The following is a 27,625-nucleotide window of genomic DNA, read 5'->3' as shown; positions in this document are numbered from 1 at the left end:
ACACCTTTTAAAGTTTCCATGAGTTTTAATAAACTTGTAATAAAATAACATTTTAATATTTTTTTCTTAAAGTGCATAATAGGAGCCCAAATTTTGTGCCTCAACATATATTTCTTAAAAATAATCTGTAAGAAAATCATTTGAAGCCATTTTATATGTGGGATACATAACATACTCCTTTTAGATGAAGAATAAAACATTTTCTGTGAAAGTATGCAAAACAACATCAACAAATGTAATCCTTTCACCATTCAAAAAAAGATTGACATTTATTTTCTGATGACTAGTACTCTCTATGAAAAACCTAAAGCCTTTCAAGTGTCAGAAGTCTACAAAATTCAATGCAGTTCTAATAAAAAGAATACATGATTTTCTTTAAAAATGTAATAAAGAAAATATCATTTTACTCTCTAGAAAGCCATCTTTCTAGATACTCCATGGTGCAGAAGAAAAATGAAGTGTTTCAAGCAATTCTGTTATTAATGATCCTGAACAGGATTATTCATCATAAGAGATAAAAATTCCTCAGCATATTATTTCATCTTTCAAGAAAGTATTCTTCAAGTCTGGATCATAAAACTACTCACTTCCTTTTTTTCACTTAGAATATGAGAAAATAGTGACAGTATCTGATTCTTCAAATATTTGAAAGGATCACTGCATCACTGATCCTGTTCACACTCTCCACACTGTTTGCTGAACCCAGGGTAGGCAAGGCTCGAGCTAAGAGGCTGGAAGAAGACACAAGGAGCCATAGGAACTGCAGACACCTTTCTTCTCTCCTGGCAGACACAACTGCCATAATACAGCCTCTCTTCTGGCTTATGCAGAGGCAGTAGAAGCAGCCATAACATAACCATAATGTAGTAACACATAGTCATAGCATAACCTCATATAACATAACCATAGTGTTGCTCCAATGTAGCCCCAATGCAGCAACAGCCAGGGTTTTCATGGTGGTAGCTCCTGTACACACACACACAACCTCCAGGGCTTTTCCAGGAAGAGCCTATGTAAGAAAAGTAGACCACGTTCAAGCAAGTACTTTGTGAAGTGCATGTGCAGTGCTCTAAGTGATTTCATATGTTACATAAATATACAAAGTCATTGTTTACAGAACATGGCGTGAGAGGTCATGAGAGCATGGGGTGAGAGAGCCTGACTGGTGCCATTTTGATAATTTCCCCACTGTCACGTTTCTCTTTAAAGAACTCTAAACGTCTGAATATCAGGACACTGTAATTCTTGATCATGTAATACTAATTATAGAAATTTAAAGAAAAATTGGCCCTTAATAACTTTATTTTTAAACATACCATGATTTTCTATAGACATGTAAATTCTCAAAATTCTAGTCAAAGGTAAATATTACAAAAAATTGACTTTTATACTATAACGATGATTTACGGTTATCAGCACAGCATTAAATTGTTACTCAAATCATTTTGGCCTAACTATTCCAGGAGTATATACATGCCAAGAATATACATGGTAATAGACTGCTTTTTTAATCTTTAATTTCCCAATAAGCCCTACTAATCAGAAAGGAATGAATTCTTTTTTAAAAACTTTCCAAATAGGCTATAAGCTGTCATATGAATTCATGAGATCAGTATCAGGTTCATTATTTGGAAATTAAAAAAAAAAAGAAAGATTTGCCCATATACATACTCTCAAACAGAAGATTTTGCTGTACTTAGGTCATCTAAGAAAGTCATCAAGACCCAATCTTATTTTCCAAATATGTGAAAGGTAAAAAGAACATGGATATCTAAGATTAAAACAAAATGTAAGGAACATAGATTCAATTGTGAATAGACAATAGAATGAAGGAAAGAAAGAAGAAAAGAAAGGAAGGGAAGAAAAATTAAAAACACCAGTCTCTATCATTTTCATTTCTCTCTTGGATACAACTGGTGGGTTTGAGGGGTCAGCGCAGGGTGGTTGTTACAGTCCTTCCTCACTGTGGACTTCATGCATAATGGGAGTAAAAACCTGTTAGGCAGGTACAATTTCATTACTGAATTTTTCTTATTGGGCATGATTGGGCTCAGTGGTAAAGAATCCACCTGCCAATATAGGAGATGCAGGAGACGCAACTTTGATCCCTGCCTTAGGAAGAATCCCTGGAGAAGAAAGTGGCAACTCACTCCAGTATTTTTACCTGGGTAATCCCATGGACAGAGGAGCCTGGTACGCTGCAGTCCATGGGTTGCAAAGGGTCAGACACTACTGGGCAACTGAGAACACATGCACTGTATATTTCACATTTTCACATATACTATTTAAGTAGGATAGAAAATGCCTTGAAAGAATGTATCATTTTAGGATTTTAGCTTTTTTCTTGGTTGCATAAGTTACCACTGGAGAAAATATAATTATCTTCTCCACCAAAATAAGATTTATGAAGAACACAGCCATGAAAAAAAAAGAGAATATTATTGCTTATGCTTAACAAAGAATACAGAAAAATATTTATTTTGTCCTTGATTTGTTTTCTTGAAATAGTGGAACTAGAAGAGCTGTTGAAGCTATGTTAAACATATTTAGCCAAGGAAGTACACTGAGAATTCAGCACAAGACTATTTTGTTTCCTTCCTTTTTTTATTTTTTTGCTTTTATTATATTTTGTCTTACCTTCTTTGTTCTTTATCTTATATGAACAGTTACCATTGGAAATATCTTAACATTTAATGCCATCATATGATTTAATTTTAGTTCAGAAAGTTGGAAACACTATCTAAAATAATTAGATTTTCTTAGACTCATCATAATTAAAGGCCTGATTTAATAAAAACTCTCCTGAAGATCAAGTTCTAGAAATGCCTTTAATGAAGAAAATGTATTGGTGTAAATTAACAATGGAAGGAATTTTTTAAAGTAAGGAAAATTTGCAAAATGATATTTTTAAAATCAGTTTAGATGGTGTGTATTACCAATAACACAGACTCCTGCAATTTATTTATCCATACTTATACTTCTCAAGCAGGGTGACAATGTACAGGCTTGACGTACTCCGTTTCCTATTTGGAACCAGTCTCTTGTTCCATGTCCAGTTCTAACTGTTGCTTCCTGACCTGCATACAGGTTTCTCAAGAGGCAGGTCAGGTGGTCTGATATTCCCATCTCTTTCAGAATTTTCCACAGTTTATTGTGATCCACACAGTCAAAGGCTTTGGATAATCAATAAAGCAGAAATAGATGTTTTTCTGGAACTCTCTTGCTGTTTTGATGATCTATCGGATGTTGGCAATGTGATCTTTGGTCCCTCTGCCTTTTCTAAAACCAGCGTGAACATCTGGAAGTTCATGGTGCACGTATTGCTGAAGCCTGGCTTGGAGAATTTTGAGCATTATTTTACTAGCGTGTGAGATGAGTGCAATTGTGTGGTAGTTTGAGCATTCTTTGGCATTGCCTTTCTTTGGGATTGGAATGAAAACTGACCTTTTCCAGTCCTGTGGCCACTGCTGAGTTTTCCAGATTTGCTGGCATATCGAATGCAGCACTTTCACAGCATCACCTTTCAGGATTTGAAATAGCTCAACTGGAATTCCATCACCTCCACTAGCTTTATTCATAGTGATGCTTTCTAAGGCCCACTTGACTTCACATTCCAGGATGTCTAGCTCTAGGTGAGTGATCACACCATCGTGATTATCTGGGTCATGAAGATTTTTTTTTGTACATTTCTTCTGTGTATTCTTGCCATTTCTTCTTAATATCTTCTGCTTCTGTTAGGTCCATACCATTTCTGTCCTTTATTGAGCCCACATTTGCATGAAATGTTCCCTTGGTATCTCTAATTTTCTTGAAGAGATCTCTAGTCTTTCCCATTCTGTTGTTTTCTTCTACTTCTTTGCATTGATCACTGAGGAAGGCTTTCTTATCTCTCCTTGCTATTCTTTGGAACTCTGCATTCAGATGGGAATATCTTTCCTTTTCTCCTTTGCTTTTCGCTTCTCTTCTTTTCACATTTATTTGTAAGGCCTCCTCAGACAGCCATTCTGCTTTATTGCATTTCTTTTCCATGGGGATGGTCTTGATCCCTGTCTCCTGTACAGTGTCACAAACCTCTGTCTGTAGTTCATCAGGCACTCTGTCTATCAGATCTAGTCCCTTAAATCTAATTGTCACTTCCACTGTATAAGCATAAGGGATTTGATTTAGGTCATACCTGAATGGTCTAGTGGTTTTCCCTACTTTCTTCAATTTAAGTCTGAATTTGGCAATAAGGAGTTCTATGATCTGAGCCACAGTCTGCTCCCGGTCTTGTTTTTGCTGACTGTATAGAGCTTCCCCATCTTTGGCTGCAAAGAATATAATCAATCTGATTTGGGTGTTGACCATCTGGTGGCATCCATGTGTAGAGTCTTCTCTTGTGTTGTTGGAAGAGGGTGTTTTCTATGACCAGTGTGTGTTCTTGGCAAAACTCTATTAGCATTTGCCCTGCTTCATTCTGTACTTCAAGGCCAAATTTGCCTGTTATTCCAGGTGTTTCTCGACTTCCTACTTTTGCATTCCAGTCCCCTATAATGAAAAGGACATCTTTTTTGGGTGTTAGTTCTAAAAGGTCTTGTAGGTCTTCATAGAACCGTTAACGTTCAGCTTCTTCAGCATTACTGGTTGAGACATAGGCTTGGATTACCATGATATTGAATGGTTGCCTTGGAAATGAACAGAGATCATTCTGTCGTTTTTGAGGTTGTATCCAAGTACTGCATTTCAGACTGTTTTGTTGACCATGATGACTACTCCATTTCTTCTAAGGGATTCGTGCCCACAGTAGTAGATATAATGGTCATCTGAGTTAAATTCACCCATTCCAGTCCATCTTAGTTCGCTGATTCCTAAAATGTCAGTGTTCACTCTTGCCATCTCCTGTTTGACCACTTCCAATTTGCCTTGATTCATGGATCTAACATGCCAGGTTCCTATGCAATATTGTTCTTTACAACATCGGACTTTGCTTCTATCACCAGTCACATCCACAGCTCGGTACTGTTTTTGCTTTGGCTCCATCCCTTCATTCTTTCTGGAGTTATTTCTCCACTGATCTCCGGTAGCATATTGGACACCTACTGACCTGGGGAGTTCATCTTTCAGTGTCGTATCTTTTTGCCTTTTCATACTGTTCATGGGGTTCTCAAGGCAAGAATACTGAAGTGGTTTGCCATGCCCTTCTCCAGTGGACCACATTCTGTCAGACCTCTCCACCATGACCCGTCCATCAAGTTTGCCGGGAGAAATATCAATAACCTCAGATATGCAGATGACTCCACCCTTATGGCAGAAAGCAAAGAAGAACTAAAGAGCCTCTTGATGAAAGTGAAAGAAGAGAGTGAAAATGTTGGCTTAAACCTCAACATTCAGAAAACTAAGATCATGGCATCTGGTCCCATCACTTCACGGTAGATAGATGGGGAAACAGTGGAAACAGTGACAGACTTTATTTTTGGGGGCTCCAAAATCACTACCGATGGTGATTGCAGCCATGAAATTAAAAGACGCTTACTCCTTGTAAGGAAGGTTATGACCAACCTAGATAGCATATTGAAAAGTAGAGACATTACTTTGCCAACAAAGGTCTGTCTAGTCAAGGCTATGGTTTTTCCATTGGTCATCTATGGATGTGAGAGTTGGATGGTGAAGAAAGCTGAGCGCCAAAGAATTGATGCTTTTGAACTGTGGTGTTGGAGAAGACTCTTGAGAGTCCCTTGGACTGCAAGGAGATCCAACCAGTCCATCCTAAAGGAGATCAGCCCTGGTTATTCATTGGAAGGACTGATGTTGAAGCTGAAACTCCAATACTTTGGCCACCTCATGCAAAGTGTTGACTCACTGGAAAAGACCCTGATGCTGGGAAGGATTGAGGGCAGGAGGAGAAGGGGACGACAGAGGATGAGATGGCTGGATGGCATCACCGATTCGATGGACATGGTTTTGGTAGACTCCAGGAGTTGGTAATGGACAGGGAAGCCTGGCATGCTGCAGTTCATGAGGTCGCAAAGGGTTGGACATGACTTAGTGGCTGAACTGATACTTCTCAAGATCCAGGCAAAGTATACTGGCTCCTATCTCTTCCTAATACTTGCACCCATGTTGCATGACTCCTAAAAGTAGACAGAAACAATAGTGCATAATATGACATTTTTAATAACATTATTGGAGAGATCCTATTGTCCAAAAGAATGCTTCCATGTGGTGAGCTGGACTTAAAGGGCCATAACTTTTAGTATACTTACTGGAATAGGGAGCAGAGAAAAGTCATAATGACAAGCATGTGAGGATTGTAATACCACAGCAGCATGGGATGATCTGTTTTAGCATATCTTTTTTTCTATTTGTTCGAAAGATGAATAATATCTTACCAAGTAGGAGATAATTACTCCATCAGATAAGGAGATTTGTAAAACTGCAATTTTTAGAATCATTGACTTTAATCAGTAGTAAGAGTTTAGAGGCATTACGACATCTCATCTCAGACATTTTAAGTCAAGAATATTTTCTCTGTAATCTCTTCAAAATTATAAGATGGGGAGTAGAAGAGATATTATCACTAACCCTCAGGCAGTGTTGATAATGATCTGCTCTTTTATTTTAAAATTGTGTGTCCAGACTTCTCTGGTGGTTAAGAATCAGCCTGTCAAAGCAGGGGACATGGGTTCTATGCCTAGTCTTGGAAGATTCAATATGCAGCAAAGCAGTTAAGCCAGTGCCACAAAAACTGACCCCTTGAGCCACAACTACTGAAGGCCAGGAACCACAACTAGTGAAGCTCAGGAACTTAGAGCCCATGCTCTGAAACAAGAGAAATCACCACACACTGCAATTAAAGAGTAGCCCCCAATTGTTGCAACTAGAGAAAGCCTGTGCAGAGCAACAAAGACCTAGCACAGCCATAAATAAATGTGTGTGTGTGTGTGTGTGTGTGCGCGCGCTAAGTCTCTTCAGTCATGTCTGACTCTGCGTTCCTATGGACTGTAGCCCTCCAGGTTCCTCCATTCATGGAATTCTCCAAGCAAGAATACTGGAGTGACTTGCCATGACCTCTTCCAGGGAATCTTCCTGACCCAGGAGTTGAACCCGCCTCTCTTACATCTCCTGCATTGGCAAGCGGGTTCTTTATCACTATTGCCAACTGGGAAGCTCCATAAATAAATTAATTAATTAAAAAAATTAAAAGTATGTACCTAATAGCAAACTGCTGAATATCTAGTCAAGGTATTATGTGGTAGGCTGTGTGTGTGTGTACATGCTCAGTCTAGTCGAACTCTTTTGTGACTCCATGGACTGTAGTCCACCAGGTTCCTCTGTCCATGGGATTCTCCAGGCAAGAATACTGGAATGGGTTGCCATGACCTCCTCCAGGTGATCTTCCTGACCCAGGGATTGAACCAGGGTCTCCTGTGTCTTCTGCTTGACAGGCAGATTCTTTACCACTGAGCCACCTGGGAAGCTGTGGAGAGCTGAGCCTTAAACAATTGGAAAGCTTTCTTACCTTTTTTTAAAAAATGACAAAAGGAAAATAACTTCTTGTCTGAAAGAACTTTAAGGATCAGGGAGTTCACATAGTTTATTCTATAGATGAGAAAACTGAGTCCTAGTGAGAATATGAAGTACCTAACATCACACATTTATTTGGTTGTGGAACAATTAAAAACCTGAGATAAAAATTATTGAACAGATTAATATCTGGCTACCAGAATCTGACTGGAATAACTCTAAAATGAGAAACTAAACAGTAGTAGAGAAGACTGCATTGCTTTAAAACCCAAGTATTTTCTTCCCTCAATATATGTGAAAGAGAAATCTTAGAAAATTCTGATCTCCACATATGCATGAATGTTTTTGTTTTTCAATAAAAATTCTACATGAATCACTACTAGTTTTATTTTCCTTGTTATCAGCTCTTATTTTGAGAGTAGATAGCAGACAATTAGGAAACAATTGTTAGAGTATGTTATTCAAGGGGAAAAAAAGGTAATGCCAATTCCCCATTTTCCTCTTTTCCAAATTATAGACATTATATTAGTCTAAATTAAGGTACTATACAGTAATAATCTATAGTTAAGTGGAGAAAAGAAGCCAAGTTTATGAACTGTGTAAAATGTGCAGATATCTGAATGAATTTTATATTTCCTTACAGTATTTCAAGTGCCACAATTATCTTATCGCTATCCTCCATTTACACAAGTTATGTTGCTTTTCTCTTAAAAAAATAAAGAATATCTACAAGTGACCTTTAGCTTAATTTTCCTTAATATCCAATCTACAGCTTCAGGAGCACATACACTTCATTTATCTAATAAACATTTAGTTACTATATTACAAAGGCATGTTGTCTGAATTGCGAAAATAGATCTGCTGCTCTCTTTCCTGTCTCCTCACAATGCGCCTCAGCACAGTGTCTTATTGTCCTCCTTGGAGCACTAACATTGCTCACTACTTCAGGGAGAAAACAATTTTCCTCCTCAGGGTGGACATTTTTATTGTACATTTAGGAGAACCTAGGGGAAAAGAACTAGCTCCTGTATACTTCTGTTAGAAAGCACTATTACCACCAGAAATTCAACATAAATTCCCATCAAGAAGAATTAACTCTTTCTGTCAGAGAATTAGAGTAGCATCATGGTAATTTGGCTAGCACATTACAATTTAATGGTAGATGTCTCCATACGTAACAGTCAATTCTTTGATAAACTACTTAGAAAATGACATAAAAGGTGAGAAAATAGTGTTAAAAGGTATTGGTTATAAAATAAAATATGGTGAAATAACAACTTTTTTTTTTAATGTTAAGGCAATATTTGTTATTTGTAAAAAAAAAAAAAACAACAGCAACAACACTATTTAAATGCAGGTTCTCTGTGCATTCAGAGTCTCTAAACAAAGATTAAGTTGTAATCTCAAGAAATGTGAATACAAACCTCTCTCTCTCTCTCTGTTTTTCTCTCTCTCTCTCTCTCACCTTTCCTTCATTTCTTCCCCCCTCCCCACCTTATCATTTAGATGTTTCCGGTTATTTATCTATATATTATCATGAGAATTTACATTTCAGTGTTACTTTCTTTCCCCTATCAAGGCTTTTAGAAAATACACAGTTAGCTTTAGAAAAAACAATAGCTGATCATTTTAATTCTAAATGAGTTTTTTCTTGGTATTAAAGTGATTCTCTCATTGCTACATAGTTTTATCAGTTCCATCTGTGAATGAGAAAAAAATTATACTACATTCTGCAAAAATATTCTGCTTCATCACTACTGTATACAGTGAATTACTTGCAAAATTTTTAGCATTCTTTAAAATGTCATGTTGGTAGTACAGAAATTACATTAAAACTCTTAATTCTATTTGTATCTACTGCCAATAGCTTCAATATGTGTAAATGGTGATTAAAACCAAATGCCCTTTTTCAGAAAAGAGCAACCTGGTTTCCTTCTGCCAACACAATTAATCTAGAGAGTATCATGCTAAATGAAATAATCTGCATCACTATTTATAAAATACCTTTAAAGAGAAGAGCTCAGTACCTTCATGTACTTTCACTTATTTTTTATTCTTTTATCTAGCTTCTGACATCTTATCATCAGCATTCACAATGACACTTGCTTAATCTTGTCAAATCTGTGATAATATGATGAACATCCCTAAATCAATTTTTCTTAAAACTAGTGCCTTCTGGAATCTGAACTAAAATTAACACTTCAATGACAAGTTTTCCTTTCAGCCATCTTTCCGTTGTTTCTCAGAATGCTACCAGAAGCAGTCTTTTTAAAAGATGACAGAGCTAACACCAAAAAACATAGTCTATTTGAAATGCTTGTTCATAACATCACAGAAAAAAAGGAAACGTTTTTCAGGGAGCTGTTTCACCTGTTACTAGAGAATATTGTAAGCATTACTATGGTCATTAAAGTAATATTAAGTGAAGTGAAAATAGAAACCAAAAGATCAGAAAATCTCAAATGTCTAATGTGTGGAGAGGGTAATTGTCATTTATTAAAATCGGGTTTAAGGTGTATCACTCAATATTTGATTGACTTATCAAAATATAGTTGATGTTCAACTTTATATTAGTTTCAGGTGTACTACAGAGTGATTTGAATTTGCACACAATATAAAAGGATCAACACCATAAATATAGTAGCCATCTGTCCCCAAACAAAGTTATACAGTATTACTGACCATAATCCATATGACTTATGTATATTCCCATGACTTACGTATTTTGTAACTGAGGTTTGTACCTCTTAATCCCCTTCACTTATTTCAACAGCCTAGATCCCTAACTTCTTTTAACCACACATTTATTGTCTGTATCTATTAGTCTGTTTTGCTTTTCTTTGTTTTGAGTTTTAGATTCCTCCTATCAGTAAGATCATATAGTATTTGTCTTTCACTGTCTGACTTATTTCACTTAGCATGATACCCTCTAGATAGATATCTATGTTGTCTCTGTCTGCAAGACTTCATTTATTATGGCTGAGCAATATTCCATTATATGTACACACACACACACACACACACACACACACATACATAGAATCACATCTTCTTTATCCATTCATCTAAGGATGGACACTTAGTTTGATCTCATATCTTAGCTATCATAATAAATACTGAAGTACACTTTGGTGTGCTGTATCTTTCTGAATTAGTGTTTTCATTTTCTTTGGCCAAATACTCAGAGATAAAGTTGTTCTATCATATGATAGTTTTTAATTTTTTGGAGAACCTCCGTTCTCTTTTCCTGAGTGGTTGCATCAATTTACACTCCCACCAACAACACAGGAAGTTTTCCTTTTCTCCACATCTTGACCAACATGTGTTGCTTGTTGTCTTTTTTATGACAACCATTTTGATAGGTGTGGATTGGTATCTCATTTTGGTTTTAATTTGCATTTCCTTGATTAGTGATGTTGAACATCTTTTCATTTGTCTGCTGGCCATTTGTATGTTTTCTTTGGAAAAAAAAAATAAAGGATTCAAAGTGAAAGTGAAGTGAAAGTCGCTCAGTTGTGTCTGACTCTTTGCAACCCTGTGGCCTATATACAGTCCATGGAATTCTCTAGGCCGGAATACTGGAGTGGGTAGCCTTTCCCTTCTCCAGGGGATCTTCCTAACCCACAGATCGAACCCAGGTCTCCCACATTGCAAGCGGATTCTTTACCAGCTGAGCCACAAAGGAAGTCCAATAATACTGGAGTGGGGGTGGCCTATCCTTTCTCCAGTGGATCTTCCTCACCAAGGAATTGAACCAGGGCCTCCTTCATTGCAGGAAGATTCTTTACCAATTGAGCTACCAGGGAAGCCCAAATGTATTTAAACTCTCAACTAATTTTTAATTGATTTTTTGATGTTGAATTGTATGGGTTATTTGTATATTTTGGATATTAACCCCTTATCAGATATATCATTTGTAAATGTCCTCTCCCATTAAGTAGGGTGCCTTTTTGTTTGTCACTTAACATTTTAACAGGCACTGGATACAATAAAACCACAACAGAACTATATACAATAAAACATTTAAAAACTCATACAGTCTCACAAAATGCAGTGATATAGAGATCGAAATCCTGCCTTCAGTACATTATGAGGAATACTAAGTTACAACTGCCAAATCTCACACTAATGTTCAATTCAGAAATTACACGTTTATACTTTGACTTTGCTTTTCTAATTTAAAATTTAAATTGATATGCCACATTACCTTATTTTAAAGCAAACTTTGGAAGTTTATAGAGACTTTCACATACATTACTTACTTCATTTTGAACATGAAGTAGATTTTCTTTTTTTTTTTTGTTTTTTTTTTTTTAACTTTTTTTTTTTTTATAAATTTATTTATTTTAGTTGGGGGCTAATTACTTTACAATATTGTAATAGTTTTTGCCATACATTGACATGAATCAGCCATGGGTTTACATGTGTTCCCCTTCCCGGACCCCCCACCCACCTCCCTCCCCATCCCATCCTTCTGGATCATCCCATTGCCCCGGCCCTGAGCCCTTGTCTCATGCATCGAACATGGAATGGTGTTCTGTTTCACATATGATAATATACATGTTTCAATGCTATTCTCCCAGGACGTCCCACCCTCACCTTCTCCCTCAGAGTCCATAAAATTGTTCCATGCATCTGTGTCTCTTATTCTGTCTCGCATATAGGGTTATCGTTACCATCTTTCAAATTCCATATATATGCATTAGTATACTGTATTGTTGTTTTTCTTTCTGGCTTACTTCACTCTGTATAATGGGCTCCAGTTTCATCCATCTCAGTAGAACCAATTCAAATGTATTTTTTTTAATGGCTGAGTAATATTCCATTGTGTATATGTACCACAGCTTCCTTATCCATTCGTCTGCTGATGGACATCTAGGTTGCTTCCATGTCCTGGCTATTGTAAACAGTGCTGCGATGAACATTGGGGTACATGCGTCTCTTTCAATTCTGGTTTCCTCGGTGTATATGCCCAGCAGTGGGATTGCTGGGTCATATGGCAGTTCTATTCCCAGTTTTTTAAGGAATCTCCACACTGTTCTCCATAATGGCTGTACTAGTTTGCATTCCCACCAACAGTGTAAGAGGGTTCCCTTTTCTCCACACCCTCTCCAGCATTTATTGCTTGTAGACTTTTGGATAGCAGCCATCTTTTTTTTTTAAATAAATTTATTTATTTTAGTTGGGGGCTAATTACTTTACAATATTGTAGTAGTTTTTGCCATACATTGACATGAATCAGCCATGGGTTTACATGTGGTCCCTTCCTGGACCCCCCTCCCAACTCCCTCCCCATCTCGTCCCTCTGGGTCATCCCATTGCCCCGGCCCTGAGCCCTTGTCTCATGCATCGAACATGGAATGGTGTTCTGTTTCACAAAAGATAATATACATGTTTCAATGCTATTGTCCCAGAACGTCCCACCCTCACCTCTCCCTCAGAGTCCATAAGACTGTTCTATGCATCTATGTCTGTTATTCTGTCTCGCATATAGGGTTATGGTTACCATCTTTCAAATTCCATATATATGCATTAGTATACTGTATTGGTGTTTTTCTTTCTGGCTTACTTCACTCTGTATAATGGGCTCCAGTTTCATCCATCTTGATAGAACCGATTCAAATGTATTTTCTTTTAATGGCTGAGTAATATTCCATTGTGTATATGTACCACAGCTTCCTTATCCATTCATCTGCTGATGGACATCTAGGTTGCTTCCATGTCCTGGCTATTGTAAACAGTGCTGTGATGAACATTGGGGTACACGTGTCTCTTTCAATTCTGGTTTCCTTGGTGTGTATGCCCAGCAGTGGGATTGCTGGGTCATATGGCAGTTCGATTCCCAGGTTTTTAAGGAATCTAGACACTGTTCTCCATAGTGGCTGTACTAGTTTGCATTTCCACCAACAGTGTGAGAGGGTTCCCTTTTCTCCACACCCTCTCCAGCATTTATTGCTTGTAGACTTTTGGATAGCAGCCATTCTGACTGGTGTGAAATGGTACCTCATTGTGGTTTTGATTTGCATTTCTCTAATAATGAGTGATGTTGAGCATCTTTTCATGTGATTGTTAGCCATCTGTATGTCTTCTTTGGAGAAATGTCTGTTTAGTTCTTTGGCCCATTTTTTGATTGGGTCGTTTATTTTTCTGGAATTCAGCTGCAGAAGTTGCTTGTATATTTTTGAGATTAATTGTTTGTCTGTTGCTTCATTTGCTATTATTTTCTCCCATTCTGAAGGCTGTCTTTTCACCTTGCTTGTAGTTTCCTTTGTTGTGCAAAAGCTTTTAGTTTTAATTAGGTCCCATTTGTTTATTTTTGCTTTTATTTCCAATATTCTGAGAGGTGGGTCATGGAGGATCCTGCTGTGATTTATGTCGGAGAGAGTTTTGCCTATGTTTTCCTCTAGGAGTTTTATAGTTTCTGGTCTTACATTTAGATCTTTAATCCATTTTGAGTTTATTTTTGTGTATGGTGTTAGAAAGTGTTCTAGTTTCATTCTTTTACAAGTGGTTGACCAGTTTTCCCAGCACCACTTGTTAAATAGATTGTCTTTTCTCCATTGTATATTCTTGCCTCCTTTGTCGAAGATAAGGTGTCCATAGGTGCGTGGGTTTATCTCTGGGCTTTCTATTTTGTTCCATTGATCTATATTTCTGTCTTTGTGCCAGTACCATACTGTCTTGATGACTGTGGCTTTGTAGTAGAGCCTGAAGTCAGGCAGGTTGATTCCTCCAGTTCCATTCTTCTTTCTCAAGATTGCTTTGGCTATTTGAGGTTTCTTATATTTCCATAGAAATTGTGAAATGATTTGTTCTAGTTCTGTGAAAAATACCATTGGTAGCTTGATAGAGATTGCATTGAATCTATAGGTTGCTTTGGGTAGTATACTCATTTTCACTATATTAATTCTTCCAATCCATGAACACGGTATATTTCTCCATCTGTTTGTGTTCTCTTTGATTTCTTTCATCAGTGTTTTATAGTTTTCTATATATAAGTCTTTTGTTTCTTTAGGTAGATATATTCCTAAGCATTTTATTCTTTTTGTTGCAATGGTGAATGGCAGTGTTTCCTTAATTTCTCTTTCTGTTTTCTCATTATTGGAGTATAGGAATGCAAGGGATTTCTGTGTGTTAATTTTATATCCTGCAACTTTACTATATTCATTGATTAGCTCTAGTAATTTTCTGGTAGAATCTTTAGGGTTTTCTATGTAGAGGATCATGTCATCTGCAAACAGTGAGAGTTTTACTTCTTCTTTCCCTATCTGGATTCCTTTTATTTCTTTTTCCACTCTGATTGCTGTGGCCAAAACTTCCAAAACTATGTTGAATAGTAGTGATGAAAGTGGGCACCCTTGCCTTGTTCCTGACTTTAGGGGAAATGCTTTCAATTTTTCACCATTGAGGATAATGTTTGCTGTGGGTTTGTCATATATAGCTTTTATTATGTTGAGGTATGTTCCTTCTATTCCTGCTTTCTGGAGGGTTTTTATCATAAATGGATGTTGAATTTTGTCAAAGGCTTTTTCTGCATCTATTGAGATAATCATATGTTTTTTATCTTTCAATGTGTTAATGTGGTGTATTACATTGCTTGATTTGTGGGTGTTAAAGAAACCTTGCATTCCTGGGATAAAGCCCACTTGGTCATGATGTATGATCTTTTTAATATGATGTTGGATTCTGTTTGCTAGAATTTTATTAAGGATTTTTGCATCTATGTTCATCAGTGATATTGGCCTGTAGTTTTCTTTTTTTGTGGCATCTTTGGCTGGTTTTGGAATTAGGGTGATGTTGGCCTCATAGAATGAGTTTGGAAGTTTACCATCTTCTGCAATGTTCTGGAAGAGTTTGAGTAGGATAGGTGTTAGCTCTTCTCTAAATTTTTGGTAGAATTCCGCTGTGAAGCCGTCTGGTCCTGGGCTTTTGTTTGCTGGAAGATTTCTGATTACAGTTTCGATTTCCGTGCTTGTGATGGGTCTGTTAAGATCGTCTATTTTTTCCTGGTTTAGTTTTGGGAAGTTATACTTTTCTAAGAATTTGTCCATTTCTTCCAAGTTGTCCATTTTATTGGCATATAGCTGTTGGTAGTAGTCCCTTACGATCCTTTGTATTTCTGTGTAGTCTGTTGTGATCTCTCCATTTTCATTTCTAATTTTGTTAATCTGATTCTTCTCCCTTTGTTTCTTGATGAGTCTGGCTAATGACTTGTCAATTTTGTTTATCTTCTCGAAAAACCAGCGTTTAGTTTTGTTGATTTTTGCTATGGCCTCTTTTGTTTCTTTTGCATTTATTTCTGCCCTAATTTTTGAGATTTCTTTCCTTCTACTGACCCTGGGGTTCTTCATTTCTTCCTTCTCTAGTTGCTTTATGTGTAGAGTTAGTTTATTCATTTGATTTTTTTCTTGTTTCTTGAAGTACGCTTATATTGCTATGAACTTTCCCCTTAGCATTGCTTTTACAGTGTCCCATAGGTTTTGGGCTGTTGTGTTTTCATTTTCATTCGTTTCTATGCATATTTTTATTTCTTTTTTGATTTCTTCTGTGATTTGTTGGTTATTCAGAAGCGTGTTGTTTAGCCTCCATATGTTGGAATTTTTACTAGTGTTTTTCCTGTAATTTAGGTCTAATCTTACTGCATTGTGGTCAGAGAAGATGGCTGGGATGATTTCAATTTTTTCGAATTTACCAAGGCTAGATTTATGGCCCAGGATGTGATCTATCCTGGAGAAAGTTCCGTGTGCACTTGAGAAAAAGGTGAAATTGATTGTTTTGGGGTGGAAAGTCCTATAAATATCAATTAAATCTAATTTGTGTATTGTATCATTTAAAGTTTGTGTTTCCTTGTTAATTTTCTGTTAGTTGATGTATCCATATGTGTGAGTGGAGTATTAAAGTCTCCCATTATTATTGTGTTTTTGTTAATTTCCCCTTTCATACTTGGTAGTATTTGCCATATATATTGTGGTGCTCCTATGTTGGGTGCATATATATTTATAATTGTTACATCTTCTTCTTGGACTGATCCTTTGATCATTATGTAGTGTCCTTCTTTGTCCCTTTTCACACCCTTTATTTTAAAGTCTATTTTATCTGAAATGAGTATTGCGACTCCTGCTTTCTTTTGGTCTCCGTTTGCATGAAATATGGTTTTCCATCCCTTCACTTTCAGTCTGTATGTGTCCCTAGTTTTGAGGTGGGTCTCTTGTAGACAGCATATATAGGGGTCTTGTTTTTGTATCCATTCAGCCAGTCTTTGTCTTTTGGTTGGGGCATTCAACCCATTTACATTTAAGGTAATTATTGATAAGTATGGTCCTGTTGCCATTTACTTTGTTGTTTTGAGTTCGTGTTTAAACATCCTTTCTGTGTTTCCTGTTTAGAGAAGATCCTTTAGCATTTATTGGAGAGCTAGTTTGGTGGTGCTGAATTCCCTCAGCTCTTGCTTGTCTGTAAAGCTTTTGAATTCTCCTTCATATCTGAATGAGATCCTTGCTCGGTACAGTAATCTGGGTTGTAGATTAGTCTCATTCATTACTTTAAGTATGCCCTGCCATTCGCTTCTAGCCTGAAGAGTTTCTATTGAAAGATCAGCGGTTATCCTTATGGGGATCCCCTTGTGTGTTATTTGTTGTTTTTCCCTTGCTGCTTTTAATATTTGTTCTTTGTGTTTGATCTTTGTTAACTTGATTAATATGTGTCTTGGGGTGTTTCACCTTGGGTTTATCCTGTTTGGGACTCTCTGGATTTCTTGCACTTCTGTGACTATTTCCTGTCTCATTTTAGGGAAATTTTCAACTATTATCTCCTCGAGTAGTTTTTCATGGCCTTTCCTTTTATCTTCTTCTTCTGCGACTCCTATGATTCGAATGTTGGGACGTTTCATATTGTCCCAGAGGTCCCTGAGGTTTTCCTCATTTCTTTTGATTCTTTTTTCTTTTTTCCTCTCTGCTTTGTTTATTTCCACCATTCTATCTTCTACCTCACTTATCCTATCTTCTGCCTCCGTTATTCTACTGTTGGTTCCCTCCAGAGTGTCTTTTATCTCCTTTATTTCATTATTCATTATATATTGACTCCTTTTTATTTCTTCTAGGTCCTTGATAAAGATTTCTTGCATCTTCTCAATCCTTGTCTCTGGGCTATTTATCTGTAACTCCATTTTGTTTCCAAGATTTTGGATCATTTTTATTATCCTTATTCTAAATTCTTTTTCAGATAGATTCCCTATCTCCTCCTCTTTTGTTTGGTTTGGTGGGCATTTCTCATTTTCCTTTACTTGCTGAGTATTTCTCTGCCTTTTCATCTTGTTTAGATTGCTGTGTTAGGTGTGGCCTTTCTGTATTCTGGTAGTTTGTAGTTCCTCTTTGTTGTGGAGGTTCCTTACTGTGGGTGGGGTTGGACAGGTGGCTTGTCAAGGTTTCCTTGTTGGGGAAGCTTGTGTCCGTGTTCTGGTGGGTGGAGCTCGATTTCTTTTCTCTAGAGTGCAATGGAGTGTCCAGTACTGAGTTTTGAGATGTCCATGGATTTGGTATTCCTCTGGGCAGCCTGTATATTGATGCTCAGGGCTATGTTCCTGCATTGCTGGAGAATTTGCGTGGTATGTCTTGCTCTGGAACTTATTGGCTCTTGGGTGGAGCTTGGTTTCAGTGTATATGTGGAGGCTATTGGATGATCTCTTATTAATTAATGTTTCCTCTGGCTTTCAGTCTTATTCTTGCAGTAGCCTCAAGACTTCTCCATCCATACAACATCGATAATAAAACTTTTAGGTTAATGGTGAAAAGATTCTCCACAGTGAGGGATACCCAGAGAGGTTCACTGAGTTACATGGAGAAGTGAAAGGGGGGGGGGGTTGAGGTGACCAGGAGGAGAAGAAGGGGACTCAAACGTGGAGAGAGCAGTCTAGCCAGTAAGTACTTCCCTCTGTGCTCTCCACAGTCTGGAACCCTCAGAGAGTTTCACAGAGATACATAGAGAGGGGGGAAGAAGGTAATAGAGGTGAGTATGTGTAGAAAGGGAGGAATCAAGAGGGGAGAGAGAGATCTGAGCAGTATTCTGTTCCTGAAATGTTCTCTGGTACCCAGAACACCCTGAGAGATTCGCAGAATTGGGTTGAGAAGAGAAGGAGGAGGGTGGGAGATAGAGGTTCCCTGGGGGAGAAGAAAGAGCGTCAGTAGGGGGAGAGAGTAATCCAGCCAGTAATCACACTCCTGAGTAAAAATGGGTACTAAAGATTGTATTCTTAAATGTACAAAATTGATATCAACTATGTAAAACAAAGATTAAAAATCTAGAGTAGAGGTTAAGGGGAAAGGGGAAGTCGCTCAGTCGTGTCCGACTCTTTGCGACCCCGTGGACTGTAGCCTACCAGGCTCCTCCGTCCATGGGATTCTCCAGGCAAGAATACTGGAGTGGTTTGCCATTTCCTTCTGCAGGGGATCTTCCCGACCCAGGGATTGAACCCAGGTCTCTCGCACTGGAGGCAGACGCTTTAACCTCTGAGCCACCAGAGTAGAGGTTAGACTCTTATAAAAAAAATACAATAATATGGCAAAAACTACTACAATATTGTAAAGTAATTAGCCCCCAACTAAAATAAATAAATTTATTAAAAAAAATACAATATAAAAAAAGAAAACAGTATAAAAAGAAAAAAAAATAAAACAGTAAAACAGTAAAAAAAGTAAAACAGGAAAAAAACAGTAAAAAAAGAAAACACAAAATGTATAAGATATATGTGTGCAGTTTGCTTTAAAAATAGGGTTGTTGTTTTTTTTTGCAAGGTAATAGTGGGTTATGAAAATGAAAATTAAGGTGTAATAGAGGACTTAAAGAAAAAAGAAAGAAAAAAAAAAAAATTAAAAAAAAATGATAATATGTTCAGTTTCAGATAGATCCTTTTTCCTGCTTATACTTTTCAAGATCTATAGGTCCCTTTCAATGCAGTCGGTGTTAACTACAGGGATTTTAATCTGTTGGCCTGTCACTTCCAACGCTCTTCCCTCTATTTTTTTGGCTTCTGTTTGCAGGTCTCCTCAGTATCTAATTTCTGCCCTGCCACAATGGGGCGGAGGTGGTCTCTTTAGGTTCGCTTGTTGAGTCGTGCTGTGGGGAGGGAGGAACACTGCAAACCAACATCACTGGCGTGTATGTGGAGAGCTCGCAGTGTCTCGGCTGCACTGGATTCGCCCCCGCTCACGGCGTGTGTGCTTTCCCCGTCTACCCTGCTCAGGCTTCAGGTTACTTGGCCGGGGAGTGGGCCCTGAGATGTCTGAACTTCCCAGGTCTAAGCCGCTCAGGTTTGGGTTCCCGGGTACTCCACAAAGGTGCAGTCTCAGTTGGGCCCGCGGTTTGTGCCGTTCCCAGTCGGAGTAGCTCAGGCAGCCAGGAGTTTGGCAAACGCACTCTCCCCTGTTGGGGCGGTGCAGCTTATCACCTCCCTGGTCCCTGCCTCGGTTTACAGGTGCGCCTGGCTCTGGTGTGCTTTGTGTCGGTTCTGGGGAGCTGGTCTCTGGCTGTGACCCTCCCGGCGGCTGTCGACCCTCCAGGATCTCAGGCAGTCTTTGCTTAGAAACTGGGAGCCTGTTTGCAGTTTGGTAGGGGGTGCCCTCTCTGGGGCCGAGTTTGCCCCTTTCCGGCTCTGGCTGGCCCCACCTGCCTGCTGTGTCCGGCGGGGGATGGGGCGGTCCGCAGCCGGCTAGCTCTCCTCTGGTATCGCTCAGTCCTTTGTTCTGTGAGCAGGCCGGCAGTGCCTTAGATTTGGGCTTTTCGAGGGATAGTTCTCTCTCTCTGGCTGTCCCACAATTTAGGTTGCTATCTCACGTTAGCTCCCTCAGATTGCCCTCAGGGCTTTTGGGCCCGGTCCTTACCCTAAGCAGCGCCGCCCGCTCCTCTCTGTTCAGCCTCCAGTTGCTGGTGGCGGATGCGAGCGTCTGGGGTTCTTTGCTGGGAGTTGCCTTTAGGCACGTAATCTGTGGGTTTTATTTATTTTTTCTCCCAGTTATGTTGCCCTCCAAGATTCGAAATCTTCCCCCAAACCCACCGGTGAGAGGGTTTCCTGGTGCTTGGAAATTTCTCCTCTTTTACGACTCTCTCCCCGGGACAGGTCTCTATCCCTAACTCTTTGGTCTCTCTTTTTATCTTTTATAATTTCTCCTACCTCCTTTTGAAGATAATGTGCTGTCTTTCTGAATGCCTGACATCCTCTGCCAGCATTCAGAAGTAGTTTTGTGAAGTTTGCTCAGCGTTCAGATGTTCTTTCGATAGTTTTGTGGGGGAGAGAGTGGTCTCCCCGTCCTATTCCTCCGCCATCTTAGCTCCGCTCACCCATGAAGTAGATTTTCATGTTAGTTTATTTGCTGCTTAGCAAGGCAGTATTTTGATTTGGTGTCAAAGTAATAAAATATCGTTCAATCTGAAATTAAGTCTCTCTCTCCAGTGCTTATTTTGACCCTTCAACCCAGCTCCTTAATGTGTGCAAGTGTTTTAGAATGGTAGATAAAATGAGAAGCTATGTAAATTGATGAAAATTTTCAAACTTATGATATCTGAATTCAGATTCCTTAAGTTTCTATATAAAATACTCCTTTAGAAAAAGTGTATTTCTCACACTGAGTAACACCTATTTTTTGTGGTTTATCTATTGTGAACCCATCTTTAATGATTTATTTAATCTTTCCCTGACATTCTTTTTATAATGGCAAAAGAGAATAAAGAACATTTATGCTTTTGAATAAATACAACAAAATCATCTCACTGAAATATTAATGAAAAGAGACCCAAGGACACTACTAATAGGGCATCATATAATTTTTACCAAATTAAATATACTATTAAATAAAAGATCAACATTTTTCTTGCAATGTAGTAAACATTTTTTGAATATCTAGATTTTTTTTTGTTTTACATAGTTACAAAAAAAAGAGACATAACTTGACAAATGTATACATTTTTGGGATTCTAGATAAACTTCCAAAGCAACCTTCTCAGAACTGAGACTATGGATGAGTTGCAGTAGTAATGATAGAGATTGAAGTTGTATGAGTTTGATAAATTCAATATCTCAGTATATCATTACTAAAAAGGTTTCCTTCTTGCTCTATAATCAGTTTTATCCCTGTGATGAGTATTGGGTCTCCACTCTTAGACAACCAAGGAAAGTCCTGCAATCATAGAATAATCTATTTTAGAAGTAGAATGTATCTTGCATGCATGCTCAGTCCCCACTGACTTTGTGACCCCATTGACTGTAGCCCTCCAGGACCCTCTGTCCATAGAATTTTCCAGGCAAGAATACTGGAGTGGGTTGTCATTTCCTACTCCTGGGGATCTTCCCAACCCAAGGATTGAACCCATGTTTCCTAGATCTCCTGCATTGGCAGGTGGATTCTTTACCACTGTGCCTCCTTGGAAGCCCCTGATCAGATATCCTGTTTCTTCTCACTTTTTTTCCATCAAAGTACCCCCATCAGCAAAGTAAAGTGAACTGACCATTCTGATGATATGAGACTTCCTCAAAGCATAATATTTCTTTTAAGTATTATGTTTTAATTGTTGAAATTCAAGAACACTTTGCATTCTACTCCTCAATGTTTTTATTAAGAAAAATAAAAACAATTTTTTTATGCTGTAAGATTTTATTTATGCTATTGTCCCTAAATTAGAATCAGCTAATGTCATTGCATTGTCTACATCAAAAAATTCAACTTTAACTGGAAAGACAGATATCATATGATTTCACTTATATGTGAAATCTAAAAGACACAGAAAACAAACTTTAAAAAAAAAAAACAGACTTACAGATACAGAGAACAAACTGGTGGTTACCAGAGAGGAGGGTAATGGGGAGGATGAGTGTAATTGATAAGGGAAATTAAGACATACAAACTTCCATTTATAAAATAGATACAATTTTACAGGGATATACTGGACAGCAGAGAAAATATTGTCAAAATATTGTAATAACTTTGCATGGAGACAGATGTTAACTAGATTTACCATGGTGATCATTTTGTAATGTATAAAAGTATTGAATCAATATATTGTACACCTCAAACTAATATAGTGTTGTAAATATTATGTTATACTGATTATATATGATACATACTGATTATATTGTAAATCAGTACTTCAATTAATCAATGAATCAGTCAATACTCAAATTTAAACTGGTATTCAAGGCTCTTTAGTATCTGAGTTTAGCCTAGTTAAAAAACTATAAAGATTTAGAATCATAAGGGACTATATCAATTGCAGAGTTGAAACATGTATATCCAACTATCACCTCTTTAATAATCTTCAGTTTCAGATAAACCAGCTTTCTTTATCCTAAAGCACTTCTCTGCTCTTAATTTTTCAATTTAATATCACTTCTCTGTTTTTAGTTTCTCAGTAATTCCTTAATGCCTATAAGAAATGACTGAAATGCCTCCATGTATAATTCTTATAATCTGTCACCATCATTGCATTAGCCATCTCTTCATGTCTCTTCTTATGTGCCCTTTTCTCCTCCAACTGTGAACTATGAATGATCTGACAAAAGGAGCCTTACTTTCTTTTTTATTATTATTATTATTATTAATTTATTTATTTTAGTTGGAGGCTAATTAGAATATTGTAGTGGTTTTTGCCATACATTGATATGAATTAGCCATGGGTTTACATGTGTTCCCCATCCTGAACCCCCCTCCCACTTCCCTCCCCATCGCATCCCTCTGGGTCATCCCATTGCACCAGCCTTGAACACTTGTTTCATGCATCGAACCTGGACTGGCGTTCTGTTTCACATATGATAATATACATGTTTCAATGCTATTCTCTCAGATCATCCCACCCTCACCTTCTCCCACAGAGTCCAAAAGACTGTTCTATGCATCTGTGTCTCTTTTTCTGTCTCGCATATAAGGTTATTATTACCATCTTTCTAAATTCCATATATATGTGTTAGTATACTGTATTGGTGTTTTTCTTTCTGGCTTACCTCACTCTGTATAATGGGCTCCAGTTTCATCCACCTCATTAGAACTGATTCACTTTTATGCCTGTGCAGCAGGCCAGTTCTTCCCACTCACTGCTGATATCCATCCACTTTCTACCAAACCACCCATTCTGTATTAGACCTTCCTTTGTTCCCTTAGCCTTCAAAATCACCTCAGTTCTTGAACTATCACCTTTGAATGTAATTATTTGTTTATATACTTGCATTCTCCATTAAAATATCAGAGCCTTAATGGCGTATTTCATGTGACATTTATCTTTGTTTCTGCAGTGATTAGCAGAGTATCTTACACAAGATTTGTTGCTGTTTAGTTGCCCAGTCATGTCCAACTCTTTGCCACCCCATGGACTGTAGCCTGCCAGGCTCCTCTGTCCATGGGATATCCCAGGCAAGAATACTGGAGTGGACTGCCACTTCTTACTCCAGGGTATCTTCCCAACCCAAGGATGGAACTCACTTCTCTGTATTGAAGGCAGATTCTTTACCTCTAAGTAACTGGGGAAATCAGACACAAGATTGGAACCTCATAACTTTTTGAGAGTCGTGTTAAATAGCATTAGTATTACAAAGGAATTTAAAGATTAGTTCTACATTTACGTTTTAATTTTTTTTGTTTGTTTGTTTGTTTTTTGGCCGTGCTGCACGGCATGTGGGATCTTAGTTTCCCAGTCAGGGATCGAACCCATGCCCCATGCAGTGGAAGTGCAGAATCTTAACCATTGGGCCACCAGGGAAGTTCCCTACATTTTTTTTTTTTAAAGGAAAATTGTGGCCCAAACAGTAGAAGGGATTGGCCAAGTTTATAAGTCTGGAGTTTTGTTTGGGGTGGAAGAGATTCTTTAATTCAAGTAGAAAGTCTAAGATGTGACTTTTAGCATCTGTTTTAGATATTTACATAGGATCTATCTTGACGGTATCTAGGCATGCAGATGAAAACATTAGGTTTATAATGATAAAATTATTTTTTAACTCCACCAATTTACCAATTGACTTGAAATTTTAGCAGAAAAAAAAATGCCTCATGTTTTCTTGTATGTGATAGTATTGCGAATTTGATATAACCAGAAACATATGAATTGTACAGATTAAAAAGTTCAATAGAATATTTTAAAATAGGAAACCAGAATTGAAAGAGACGCGTGTACCCCAATGTTCATCGCAGCACTGTTTACAATAGCCAGGACATGGAAGCAACCTAGATGTCCATCAGCAGACGAATGGATAAGGAAGCTGTGGTACATATACACAATGGAATATTACTCAGCCATTAAAAAAAATACATTTGAATCGGTTCTACTGAGATGGATGAAACTGGAGCCCATTATACAGAGTGAAGTAAGCCAGAAAGAAAAACAACAATACAGTATACTAATGCATATATATGGAATTTGAAAGATGGTAACGATAACCCTATATGCGAGACAGAATAAGAGACACAGATGCATGGAACAATTTTATGGACTCTGAGGGAGAAGGTGAGGGTGGGACGTTCTGGGAGAATAGCATTGAAACATGTATATTATCATATGTGAAACAGAACACCATTCCATGTTCGATGCATGAGACAAGGGCTCAGGGCCGGGGCAATGGGATGATCCAGAAGGATGGGATGGGGAGGGAGGTGGGTGGGGGTTCCAGGAGGGGGAACACATGTAAACCCATGGCTGATTCATGTCAATGTATGGCAAAAACTATTGCAATGTTGTGAAGTGATTGGCCCCCAACTAAAATAAATAAATTTATAAAAAAAAAAAAATTCATTTTGGAAATATTTGAGGTTTGGAGAAGTCTGAAGTCTTAAGTGAAAACTTAATACTTTGGATAAGTTACACTACTGCATTTCCATAGTCATAATTTTCCTTATAAAACTTCTACTCATTTGTGGCATAATATTTGCATTGCTGCATTGCCATAGCTTTTAATCAATTTTAGCAAAGTTCTATTTCTGTCATGTTTAAAATAATTATTGATAAGAAGTCTTAATTCATAAGCTATCATATTACAGGATCCTAGAAGTTCCTTTGCTTAAATACATATGCATTTCCCAGGTGACTCAGTACGTGTTTCTATCACATACTCATTTTATCTTTTCTTACCTGCCTGTTTTCCTATGATCTCTGTATTCCGTTCCTCAGACATTTTGTAGAAAATAAATCAACTTTCTGAATGAAGAGATGAATGAGTGAATCATCTTTTAAAAGTGCACATGCTCTTAGAAGCGTCAATACACTACTGAGTGCGTGTATGCTAAGTTGTGTCAGTCGTATCCAACTTCTTGTAACTCTATGAACTGTAGCCCGCCAGACTTCTCTGTCCATGAGATTCTCCAGGCAAGAATAATGGAGTGGGTTACCATTTCCTCCTCAAGGGGATCTTCCCAACCTGGGGATCAAACCTGCATCTCTTGTGTCTCCTGCATTGGCAGCTGGGTTCTTTACCACTAGAGCCACCTGGGAAGCCCAGATACACTATGACTAACACAATAATTTGAAAAAAAATGTGCTGCAGTTGTCAAACTATCTGGACATATAGAGTTCATGGGGAAGGGGCTAGTTAACGGTAAATTAGATTAAGGCTTAAGTACTTGAAGTACTGCATGAAAGAGAATGAAAGTGAAAGTCGCTCAGTCATGGGTTGCCATTCCCTTCTCCAGGGAATCTTCTCAACTTAGGGATCGAACCCAGGTCTCCCACATTGCAGGTGGATTCTTTCCCAGCTGAGGCACAAGGGAAGCCCTGAAATACTGCATGGAGACAAGAAAATGGATTAATGCCATCTACCATTGCATTCAACTTGTGAGTGACTTGACATGCTTTACTGGACTCGGGAGATAAGATAAATCACTTTTACTATATCAGGAACAATTCTGACATTCATGAGAAAAGTGTTATTTTAAAGTGCATGCAAAAAAGATGAGAACTTAATTGAGGGATTATTGAACTGAATTGATAGGGCCACAGGACTGGAAAAGGTCAGGTTTCATTCCAATCCTAAAGAACGGCAATGCCAAAGAATGCTCGAACTACCGCGCAATTGCACTCATCTCACACGCTAGTAAAGTAAAGCTCAAAATTCTCCAAGCCAGGCTTCAGCAATACGTGCACCATGAACTTCCAAATGTTCACGCTGGTTTTACAAAAGGCAGAGGAACCAGAGATCACATTGCCAACATCCGCTGGATCATCAAAAAAGCAAGAGAGTTCCAGAAAAACATCTATTTCTGCTTTATTGACTATGCCAAGACTGTGTGGATCACAATAAACTGTGGAAAATTCTGAAAGAGATGGGAATACCAGACCACCTGACCTACCTCTTAAGAAACCTGTATGCAGGTGAGGAAGCAACAGTTAGAACTGGACATGGAACAACAGACTGGTTCCAAATAGGAAAAGGAGAACGTCAAGGCTGTATATTGTCACCCTGCTTATTTAACTTATACGCAGAGTACATCATGAGAAATGCTGGACTGGAAGAAACACAAGCTGGAATCAAGATTGCTGGGAGAAATATCAATAACCTCAGACATGCAGATGACACCATCCTTATGGCAGAAAGTGAAGAACTGAAGAGCCTCTTGATGAAAGTGAAAGAGGAGAGTGAACAAGTTGGCTTAAAGCTCAACATTCAGAAAACTAAGATCATGGCATGTGGTCTTGTCACCTCATGGGAAATAGATGGGGAAACAGTGCAAACAGTGTCAGACTTTATTTTTGGGGCTCCAAAATCACTGCTGATGGTGATTGCAGCCATGAAATTAAAAGACGCTTACTCCTTGGAAGAAAGGTTATGACTAACCTAGATAGCATATTGAAAAGCAGAGACATTACTCTGCCAACAAAGGTCCGTCTAGTCAAGGCTATGGTTTTTCCATTGGTCATGTATGGATGTGAGAGTTGGATGGTGAAGAAAGTTGAGTGACAAAGAATTGATGCTTTTGAACTGTGTTGTTGGAGAAGACTCTTGAGAGTCCCTTGGACTGCAAGAAATCCAACCAGTCCATCCTAAAGGAGATCAGTCCTGGGTGTTCATTGGAAGGACTAATGTTGAAGCTGAAACTCCAATACTTTGGCCACCTCATGTGAAGAGTTGACTCATTGGAAAAGACCCTAATGCTGGGAG

General features: G+C 38.1%; 1 protein-coding gene across 4 annotated transcripts in view; it reads left to right on the top strand.

The window, feature by feature from the left end:
• The window catches only part of PCDH11X (protocadherin 11 X-linked), an 868,063-nt gene that overhangs the window by 799,418 nt on the left and 41,020 nt on the right, over positions 1-27,625 (top strand). The window lies entirely within an intron of this gene.

This window comes from Giraffa tippelskirchi, chromosome X, assembly GCF_054371585.1.
Source record: "Giraffa tippelskirchi isolate mGirTip1 chromosome X, T2T-mGirTip1v1.2.pri, whole genome shotgun sequence".
Classification (NCBI taxonomy): Eukaryota; Metazoa; Chordata; class Mammalia; order Artiodactyla; family Giraffidae; genus Giraffa; species Giraffa tippelskirchi.
Note: the sequence above shows the minus strand (reverse complement) of the source record. Positions and strands in the feature narration are given on the sequence as shown.